Below are 11,345 nucleotides of genomic sequence, written 5' to 3' on the forward strand. Positions count from 1 at the left end.
AGTGGATTTTTGATGAATATGAAGGTCAGAAGAACAGGATTTATTTATTATAAAATGTCTTTATCATCACTTTTGATCAATTTAAAGCATCCTTGCTTAATAAAAGTATTCATTTCTATCATTTCTTTCCCCAAAAAATAAAAATAAAATAATAATAAAAATATACTGACTCCAAAGCTTTGAATGGTATAGTGTATAATGTTACAAAATCTTTTTATTTCAGATAAATGCTGATCTTTGAATCTTTCTATTCATCAAAGAATCCTGAAAAAAAAGTACTCAAGTGTTTTCAACATTTATAATAATCAGAAATGTTTCTTGAGCAGCAAATCAGCATATAAGAATGATTTTCTGAAGGATCATGTGACACTGAAGACTGGAGTAATGATGCTGAAACTTCAGCTTTGATCACAGAAATAAATTACATTTTAAAATATATTCAGATAGAAAGCAGTCAAATAGTAAAAATCTTCAAAAATTTTTTAATGTTTTTGCTGAACTTTGGAGCAAATAAATGCAGGCTTAGTGAGCAGAATTCTTAAAAAAAAAAACATTAAACATGTTGCTGTTCAAAAACTTTTGACTGGTAGTGTAAATATAAATAAAATGACAAAAAGCTAAAGATTGAACTAATGATGGACATGGAAAAATTAAAAAATAAATTCAAAACATTAATACAAATATAATAGTATATCAGTGATTCTAAAATAACACATGAGTTTTTAATTGCCCAAAAACTCATAAGATGAAACTTGTGCAACTGTGCCATATCTGTGTATTTTAGTTCACCTATATATTTCTTATGGCCATTTACATAAAAGTGCTTATAAAGTCTATGTGGTTGCATATAAAATGACAAAAAAAAACTACACTTACTTTCATGAGATGTCTCCACAATTGTATTTTTAGATGTGCATTACTATTTATATGCTTGTTGTAAACACAAATACATATGATACATTTTCTGTGATTTATCAAGCTATCTTTAAAAAAGTCAAATATTTTAAATTACACAGAAGCTAAAAGCTTAATTATTGCTAATTAGAGTTTAAAAAAAAAATACCAGCAGGTCAGTACACAGTATTTCTTGGTTAGCAGCAGCAAATAATGTCAATAGGCTCAAATATAAATGGCGACGCTGAACTTTGCAGGGCATAATCCTGCAGCAAAGCTGTCTGCTCCGGTTGCAATATTACGTCAAAGTCTGGTGGAGGATAAGCGTCCGTGCCAAGACTAACTCCAGAGAGATTTATAAGGTATCTGTGCAGAGGGGGACACCAGCCTAATGACGATCTGTAACCTGAATACAGGGCACGATTTAGACATTGCGAGGGAAAAGCCCAGTATGGGAAGGACTGGTTTTTACATCTCTTCATATGCCAGAATTATGAAAGGAGTTCTCCCAAAAATTGATTGATGAAAATCTGCTCACCCTCAGACCATATCAGATGCAGATGAGTTTATTTTTTCATCAAATTTGGAGAAATGTAGCATCACTTGCTCACCAATGGATCTTCTGCAGTGAATGGGTGCCATCAGAATGAGAGTCATAAAAGCTGATAAAAACATCACAATAATTCGCAAATAATCCACACCACTCCAGTCAATCAGTTAACATCTTGAGAAGACAAAAGCTGCATGTTTTATGTTTTTAACTTTAAAACATCATTTCTAGTCCATAACCCGTACTAATGCTTCCTCCAGTGAAAAAGCTTATCTTAACAAAATCCAGCCGTGCATATATTTGTTGTTTTAGATTGTTTTAGACTGTTTTGGCTTGTAAGTGTTGGTTGATCTGTGCAGATTTCTCTCCTGATTCAGAATAGATTACTTTTTCAGTGAGGAAAACATTATTATAGATTATGAACTCGTATTTTAGCTGGAAGAAATGGTGTAAAATTAAAAAACTGGAGTGGTGTGGATTGCTTGTGGATTATTGTGATGTTTTCAGCTGTTTGGACTCTCATTCTGACAGCACCCATTCACTGCTGAGGATCCATAAGCAAGTGATGGAATGCTGCATTTCTCCAAGTCTGAACTCATCTACATCTTGTATGGACAGAAGATGAGTACATTTTCAGAAAAGTGACTGTCCCTTTAAAGAATTTAGAGAATTTGGGTTATCTTTCATTTGGCAGTACACCTAATGTATATATATATTTGCACTGCCAGAAGAGTACTGTCATACGACAAACCAATTAGTGAACTTGCATTAAAAACATAAATGTATTACATTGTAATTTTAAATGTATTACAGTTCCTTTACTCTCAAACCAAAATAGGCCATGCAATAGGCCATAATTTCTTGCCATGCATCAGCGGCTTTGTAACACAATCCAGCGCAGCTGGAGTAAAGCAGTGCACTCATGTACTGTATGCAACATTGCCTTATGATTGAATTTGACTCCAGTGCTCTCTAAAAACTAATTTTAGCCAAGTCACACAGTGGGGATCACTAAACACATGGATAGGGGATAGACGCAGGTTTTGGGAGTCAGTACAGAGCTCTGATTTCATCCAGCAGGGTTGTTCGGTGCAGAGAAAGACAACTGGTCTTATGTAAAATAACATCAACCTGTGATACTTGATTTGTTCAAGACCTTTAGCTCATGCATTCCAGACCGTGAAACAGAGCAGAAATAGTAAAAGAAATAGTTTGAAGTAGAAAAATAATGTGCAGTAGAAAAGTATTTTTCTTGTAAATTATTCTTAATCTTTGTTGTGTTTACAAAAAAAAAAAAAAAAAAAAAAAAAATATATATATATATATATATATATATATGTATTGTATTTATTTATATTTTTTTATATTATTATTTTATTATATTTTATTATATATTATCTATTCTGTGCCTAGTTGTACTTGAGTAAAAAGTATATATACATATATACAATTTAATATATAATTGCAGATAACATTTATTTTATTTTATGTAATATTTTTTTTTAATGGTTGGTTTTAGTTTAGTTAATTATAATAATCCTGCCTGCATGTATTTCATTTTATTTTATTTTATTCTATTTTTATTTTATTTTTTATTGTTATTTTTATGTTTTAAACCTGAAATGCTGTAATAAAATAAGTTTTAAGTTTATTATTTAATATAGATTTTTTATATTTTATATTTATATATATATATATATATATATATATATATATATATTATATATATATATTTTTTAATGCAGATAACATTTGTTTTATTTTATTTTATATCTATTTTATTTCAGTAATAAGAAAGTTTTCTTTTTTATGGCCTTGGATAGTTTTAGTTTAGTTAATTATAATAACCCTGTCTGCATGTAATATAGTATAGATAACGTTTATTTTATTTTATTTTTTTTATGTAATAAAAATGTTTTCATTTTTATGGCCTTTAATTAGTTGGTCTTAGTTTAGTATATAATAGTTTAGTATATAATTTATTATTAGTTTAGTAAATAATAACCCTGCCTGCAGGTTAACTAGCTTTATGGGGTCAGTAACTTTTTTTCACATTTTATTTCCGTTAAATTTATGTAATGTATTTTTGTGCTTTTAAGATCTAAATTACCCAAAAAGTATAATAATGAAGTATAATTATTCAAATACTTTACACATCGGTGTCATAATGCAGTTATGAAACAAAGTTGGTTGTTTTTCAGAAAACACTGAGAAATCAGTGTTCTCATCAATGGATTGCAGTCCATTTACAGTATATAGTGATAAGGCCCATGTCTTAACCGTTTATCTGTTTAAGTCATGTAAAAATACATCAGTTACATGAAGATAAAAGCCCATTCATAAAGACGCCATACATTCAAACTCACAGAATGATCTCTGGTCTGAAGCTATTAAAGGTGTATATTAACCACAGCACAGACACAAGGTCATGTTCCATGTCAGCGTTCATCAGACTAGCGTCCAGTGTTTGTTTGGATCTTGGTCTGGATTACGTCTAATGACTGATCCATTGAAAGGCGTCCAATAAACTTTACCTGGGGGTCAGACTGACGGGAGAAAAACAGGATGTGCTATCTCACATTTTACGTGCCATTTGCAGATTCACGTTCACTGTTTGTCTCAATAAGAGGACACTGGATCAAGAACCTGTCAATAAAGATTCTGCTGAGATTCTCAAATGCTCTTATCAACAAAAACAAGAGAAAAGTGCAGTTTAAGAAATGCTGGATAAAAGCTGTTGTTGAGTTACTGATATCATGGATCTGTTTACTAAACAAAATAAGGATTTTTCAATAAAAAATCTACAAGAAAGCAAACTTTTGATATACTATTGTTCAAAGGTTTGGGGTTGGTAGGATTTTTAAAATGTTTTTAAAAGAAGACTCTTCTGCTCACCAGTAATGCTGTAAAAACTGTAAAAATGTGAAATATTATTGCAATTTAAAATAACCATTTTCTATCTGAATATCTGTTAAATTGAAATATATTCCTGTGATCAAAGCTGAATTTTTGATGTCACATGATCCTTCAGAAATCATTCTGATATACTGATTTGCTGCTTAAGAAACATTTCTGATTATTAGCAATGTTAAAAACAGTTCATATTTTTGTGGAAACCATCATACATTTTATTTTTCAGCATTCTTTGATGAATAGAAAATTCAAAAGAACAGTATTAATTTGAAATAGAAATCTTTTGTAACATTATAAATATCTTTACTCTCACTCTGGATCATTTAAATGCATAGTTGGTAGGGCTGGGTTTTGTTAGAATTTTATCAATTCGCATTCCAATTCCGCTTATCGATTCCGATTCCCAGTTTCGATTCCAATGTGAATAAAAGATAATATCAAGCATATTTATTTGTTTCTTTTTTGCTAAACATTTAGTTGCAGCTGAATACCATGAACAAGGTTGTTGTTGTTTTTTTAAATAGAAGTTGTGGTTTTCTTATGATTCTAAAGAAAAAAAACATTAGACAACTAAACAAAATCACATATAGGCCTAATTTATAGGTGAACGATTCAGTGATTCACTCAAGATTTACTTGGTTCATTACTGGATGAATCAGTGTTTTAAAATGAATGATCAAAGACAAATACATTATTAACAGCCCCCTTTCGCCATCTATTGGCATAACGACTTAATCGATAAATCTTTAACATTATTTGGAATGTCAAATTAAAGGAGAAGTCCACTTCCAAAACAAAGATTTACATGTAATGTACTCACCCCCTTGATTTTGGGTGTACTCACCCAAAATCATCCTACATCAGTGCAGAAGTTGTGACCCAGTCTTTGCAAAGTGAACATGCAAAGAAGATCAAACACCCTTAACAAAAAAGGTAAAACAACGATATACAACGATTTTGAAGTTGAGGGAGAACATGAGATGGGAGTTTGTCGATACACCCTAACTGTCATGAACTGGAACAAAAACAGACAAGATGAGCGTTTGCCATTAAAAAGTATATAAATTGTATTATTTTTATTAATATAGCCGATCGTTACGCTAGTTAAGACCCTTCTTTCGTCTGGGATCTTTAACAACTGCATTTGGGATCGTTTGAAGCCGCATCTAAACTGCATTTTGGAAGTTCAAAATCGGGGCACCATATTAGTCCATTATATGGAGAAAAATCCTGAAATGTTTTCCTCAAAAAACATAATTTCTTTACGACTGAAGAAAGAAAGACATGAACGTCTTGGATGAACGTCTTGGTTCTGGAAGTGGACCTCTCCTTTAACTTTTAAAAGGATTATTTACTCTATTTTGCTCTGTATCGTACATATCAGAGTTCATGTCATATCCAATATGCTTTGTCATATTGTTGGTGACACCTCTATTGCAAAATGTTTAGCTTATCACAAATACTATACTTTGGTTTTTAAATTCTGATTGCAAGTGTAGCCATACTTTGGAGCGCAATGTGCTTAGATTAGCGAGCAAGGTCCAGGCAGATCGCTAGGTCGGGTCCTCACAAATGAGAGAGAAAAAAAAAGAAAACCCGTACATAGGAATCGAAATTTTAATTTCACAAGAAGTATCCGATTCCTGACCTTAAGTATCCGATTCTGGAATCGGAATCGGTTTTCGATACCCAACCCTAATCCTTGGTGAATAAAAGTAAAGAAGCCCCGAATTTTTGCTTATTTTGCAATCGCAAATTGCAGTCAAAACTTCAGCAGGTGTGAATTTCATGTTGACATTTTAATTGCAATCAAGAACATATACATATACATTCATATTCAGATTGCATAATGAAACAATAATAGACATAAAAGCTGTATACAAGCCTTGGAGTCTCTTACTGGCCATGTTCTTTGTTCACATGTTTTTCTTGGAAGAGTCTGAAAGTGTTTCAGCGTGTCATGACTGTAAAAACGAAACACAAAGTCCTGCCAGCATGCAGTGAAATGAAAAGATGAGGCAAGAGCCCTTGATGGACAGCAGCATCACACAGTGAAGGGCGGCCGACGTCTCTCACATGTGACTCTGTTCGAAACATTTATGTATGGCCTGTGCTCTTGTGTTGGCTAATATCTCAAGCTACCAGAAGAACACTGTAACGCTTGCAGTTCCAACTGCTTAAGATGACGTTTGTGAACAACATGTGCTGCTTTTTGACAAGACATCCTGTTCCTTATCCATATAACCAACACTGATGTGATCTTTCAATATATTCTACAAGCAACTAATACAAGTAACTCAACCAATCAAATTCTGATGCTTGTAATGTAAATCAATACGATCTTTATAACAGTATAGCAGACACTTACATATCAGTTGTCACTCTATATCTCCAATCATGTGTCTATGTACACTACCAGTCAAAAGTTTTTGAACAGTAAGATTTTTTAATGTTTTTAAGAGGAGACACTGCAGGCAAAAACACTATTTTTTATGCACCAGTCAAGATTGAGCTTTTGGGCTTTTTGTTTTTTCATAAAGTGTATTTTTAGACTAGTGAAAAGAAAACATCCAAAAGACACTGTTAAGTGTTTCTTTTATAGATTTCAAATAGAATACATATTTTTAAGGCCGTTTTCTCAAAATGAGTTAATTTTTTCCTACACTTTAAGACAATAAATCTCCACCTTAGTAGCACTTTACATTTTTATTCCTGTCTATATCCTGAAGGTTTTTACAGAGGGAGTTGTTCATATATAATTTGCTTGATTATTTACATTTTATTCCCCAAAAATGTTAAAATATAGTGTTTTCTGTCTAAATATTTTCTGAATTATGGAGTGACAAAAATGAGATTTCCTTTGTAAAAACTGACTTCATCCAGGGTTTAGATTTTTGTACTAGAAATGTATGCAAATTAGTGCAGATTTTATTAAACAATGCCTCATTTGCATATATAAACCTAACATTTAAAAAAAAAGTTTGTAATACAAAAAATGTTTGCATCAATGTAATCAATCAGCTGGGTAAGGCAATAACTATTAGTTTTTTTTTTTTACCCCAATCACCTGCAGTGTCTCGCTTTAAAGAAGTCTCTTTGCTCACCAGTTCTGCATTTATTTGATCCAAAGTACAGCAAATAAGTAAAACTGTGAATATTTTTACTATTTAAATTAACTGATTTCTATTTGAATATATTTGAAAATATAATTTATTCCTGTGATCAAAGCTGTATTTTCAGCATCATTACTCCTGTCTTCAGTGTCACATGATCCTTAAGAAAGCATTCTAATATGCTGATTTGCTGCTCAAGAAACATTTTTCAGTATTCTTTCATGAATAGAAAGAACCAAAGATATATATATATATATATATATATATATATATATATTGTTTTTTCGGGATAGAAATTATATAAAATGTATGTATTTATTTAGCAAGGATGCTTTAAAGTGATGAAAAGTGATGATAAATACATTTATAATGTTAAAAAAAGATTTCTATTTCAGCTAAATGCTGTTCTTCTGAGCTTCTATTCATCAAAAAAAAAAAAAAAAAAAAACCTGAAAAATTCTACTGCTGTTTTCAACATAATAATAATAATACGTTTTTTTTTTTTTTGTGCAGCAAGTCAGAATAATGATTTCTAAAGGATCATGTGACTGCAGTAATGATGTTAAAAATTCAGCTTTGAAATCACAGAAATAAATTACATTTAAAAATATATTCAAATAGAAAACAGTTATTTTAAATAGTAAAACTATTTCAAAATTGTACTGATTTCGCTGTACTTTGAATCAAATAAATGCAGACTTGGTGAGCAGAAGAGACTTCTTTAAAAACATGAAAAAACTTACTGTTCAAAAACGTTTGACTGGTAGATGATATTTAAATGATCAAAATATATAATGGAATGCAATCTAATAATGATTGAGAGATAAATAAATGTTTCTCAGAAGCCTGATGATGATATTTGACATTCACTGATTTTTCTAAAATATCATGCATGTAATAAAATACAGCAAAGCTGTTTCAGTGTTCATCTGGATATATTACTAACAATATCAAAGCTATTCCTATGTGTACTTTACAAAAATCAGTAAAGTTTTGACAGCAAAAAGACACGTGAAGCACAAGCTGTAGGTAGATGTTTGTAGATCTATACTAAAAAACCTTTTACTTGCTAAAGAAGTATAAACTATCATGGTGTGCATATTTTTCAGCAATGTTTAGATCATGCTGATCATTCAGAGGGTTTATAATAGAGATGATAATAGATTTTCTTCATTCCAGGAACTTTATTAGCATGTCTGACCCACAAAAGTCTGCGAACGAGAGTGCGAATTCCTAAAAATCTCAACATAAGAATGATTTAGGTTTAACTTCCAGTCAGGTGCGAGGGCCACTACTGCTTGAGGATATTACGTAACTTAAACAGGTTGGTGGTTGTGACCTTTGGACATTATGTTTTGATAATAAACAGTACAGAAAGATTTACAATGTAACTAAATTCAAGCAATTTCACACTTTAGAAAGCATCTTCACAATATACCAGATGCTGTCAGCACATCTTTCATAGCAGAACAGCACTGGAACTGTTATCTGAGCTACAAATATCACAGCTGGTGATGCATCACATGTTAGTGTGAGCGTGTGAAAGCCTCGGGTTCTGTGTTTGGTGTCAATTCATTTAAATAGGTGACTTTATTCTAAGAATTCAGTTTTATTAAGCTATAATATCAATCTGAATTCTCAGAATGCTATTTCAGTCCCTGCTAATATTTCTATGAAACCATTATCAAAGACAAGCCTGATTTATGAGATTTATAGTTTACTAAACTTCAAAGCTTTGGGTTTGACCTGTTAATTTTAGGTTTATGAGTTTGCACATTTCAGCAATAACTGATTAGAAATGCCACAGGTCAAGCCTTTACATATTTGCACAAGCTTGACTATACTGGAAACATCTTGTCAGTGTTCTTAAAATTATTTTTAGATGGTTTTGTTGCGTCAACACAGAAACTTGTTTCAGTCGGATATGAGGACTGCTGTTTATTGTGTGCCACTTTTGGTTTCCTTGCCTCGCATCCTGTGCAAATACAGTCCAGAAACGTCTTTAACCTTCCTGTTCATTGATTGAATGACACAGTATATACCTTAATTCACCTAGGATCTGGATGCAATGGATGGATAATTGCCACGTTTGTACTTTAAACAAGAAAGCATCTGTTGAGAGGCTAGGCCTAAATGTAAAACTGCTTGTTCACTTTCTTCAGTATTAAAGACGAATGATAAATTATTAATGAATAGAATTTTGAATTCCAGTCATATCATCAAATTTTGATCCATGTCTCTTTGGAGAGAAAAATGCTGTTACAATTGAGGACACTTTTTTTATTCTGTAAATTATAGTTTTGGCATGAAAATTGAGATATATGAGATTTTTCATATATATCATGTATATTTCTTATACAGATTTTACAGTTTATATGATCTTAAATATAAAAGAATACAACTAAACATAAAAAACTTAATATATTTTATATTTATATTAGATATGATAGATTTTAGAGATATCTATTGTGTATGTAATTTAAATGTATATTTTACTTTATATTTCTGTATAGAATTCATATATAGATTTATCTTTTTCTGTGTGTTTCTTATATAGATTTTAGAGATTATAGATTAAATATATCTTAAATATAGACAATATATTTTAAAGAGATGATATGATCTTAATATAAAAAATACAACTAAATATAAAATGTAATATATATTTTATATATTTGTAGTATAGTTATATTTATAATTCTTATATAGATTTTTGTGGTATCTATTCTGTATGTAATATGATATATATATATATATATATATATATATATATATATATATATATGTTTCTTATATAGATTTTAGAGCTTATATAGATCTTAAATACAACAAATAAATGTTTTAAATTAAATTTTAACATTTTCACTGTAATTTTAAAATAATTAATATAATAAGATTTTTTATTATGTGTGTGTGTGTGTGTGTATGTTTCTTATATAGATTTTTTTTTTTAAAATTATATAGATATTATTCTAACATATTAAATATCATTTTAATATAGTTAATATAATGTGATTTATATATATATATATATATATATACTTATGTGTTTCTTATATAGATTTTAGAGATTATATAGATATTAATTGTAACAAATAAATGTATTTTAAATTTTCACATTTTAAATTTTATTTTAATACTATAATATAATGACATTTTTAAATTACATTTTAAATAAAACTTTACATATACATGTTTCGTATATAGATTTTAGAGATTATATAAATTTATATAAATCTTAAATATAACAAAAAAATATATTGTATATAAAATTCTAACATTTGAAATAAAATTGTAATATAATGTAATTTTTAATGTAAATTTTAAATAAAACTATATACCTACACCACACACACACACACACACACACATATATATATATATATATATATATATTAAAAATAACAAATATATTTTAAATTAAGTTTTAACAGTTTTAAGATAATTAATATAATTTAATTTTTAATGAAATTAACACACACACACACACATATATATTAAAAATAACAAATATATTTTACATTTTTAACAATTTTAAGATAATAAAATTTAATTTTTAATGAAATTAACACACACACACGCACACACACACACACACACATAAATATATATATATATATATTAAAAATAACAAATATATTTTAAATTAAGTTTTAACAATTTTAAGATAATATAATTTAATTTTTAATGAAATTAACACACACACACACACACACACACACACACATATATATATATATATATATATATATTAAAAATAACAAATATATTTAAAATTAAGTTTTAACAATTTTAAGATAATATAATTTAATTTTTAATGAAATTAACACACACACACACACACACACATATATATATATATAAAAAATAACAAA

This window comes from Labeo rohita, chromosome 8, assembly GCF_022985175.1.
Source record: "Labeo rohita strain BAU-BD-2019 chromosome 8, IGBB_LRoh.1.0, whole genome shotgun sequence".
Classification (NCBI taxonomy): domain Eukaryota; kingdom Metazoa; phylum Chordata; class Actinopteri; order Cypriniformes; family Cyprinidae; genus Labeo; species Labeo rohita.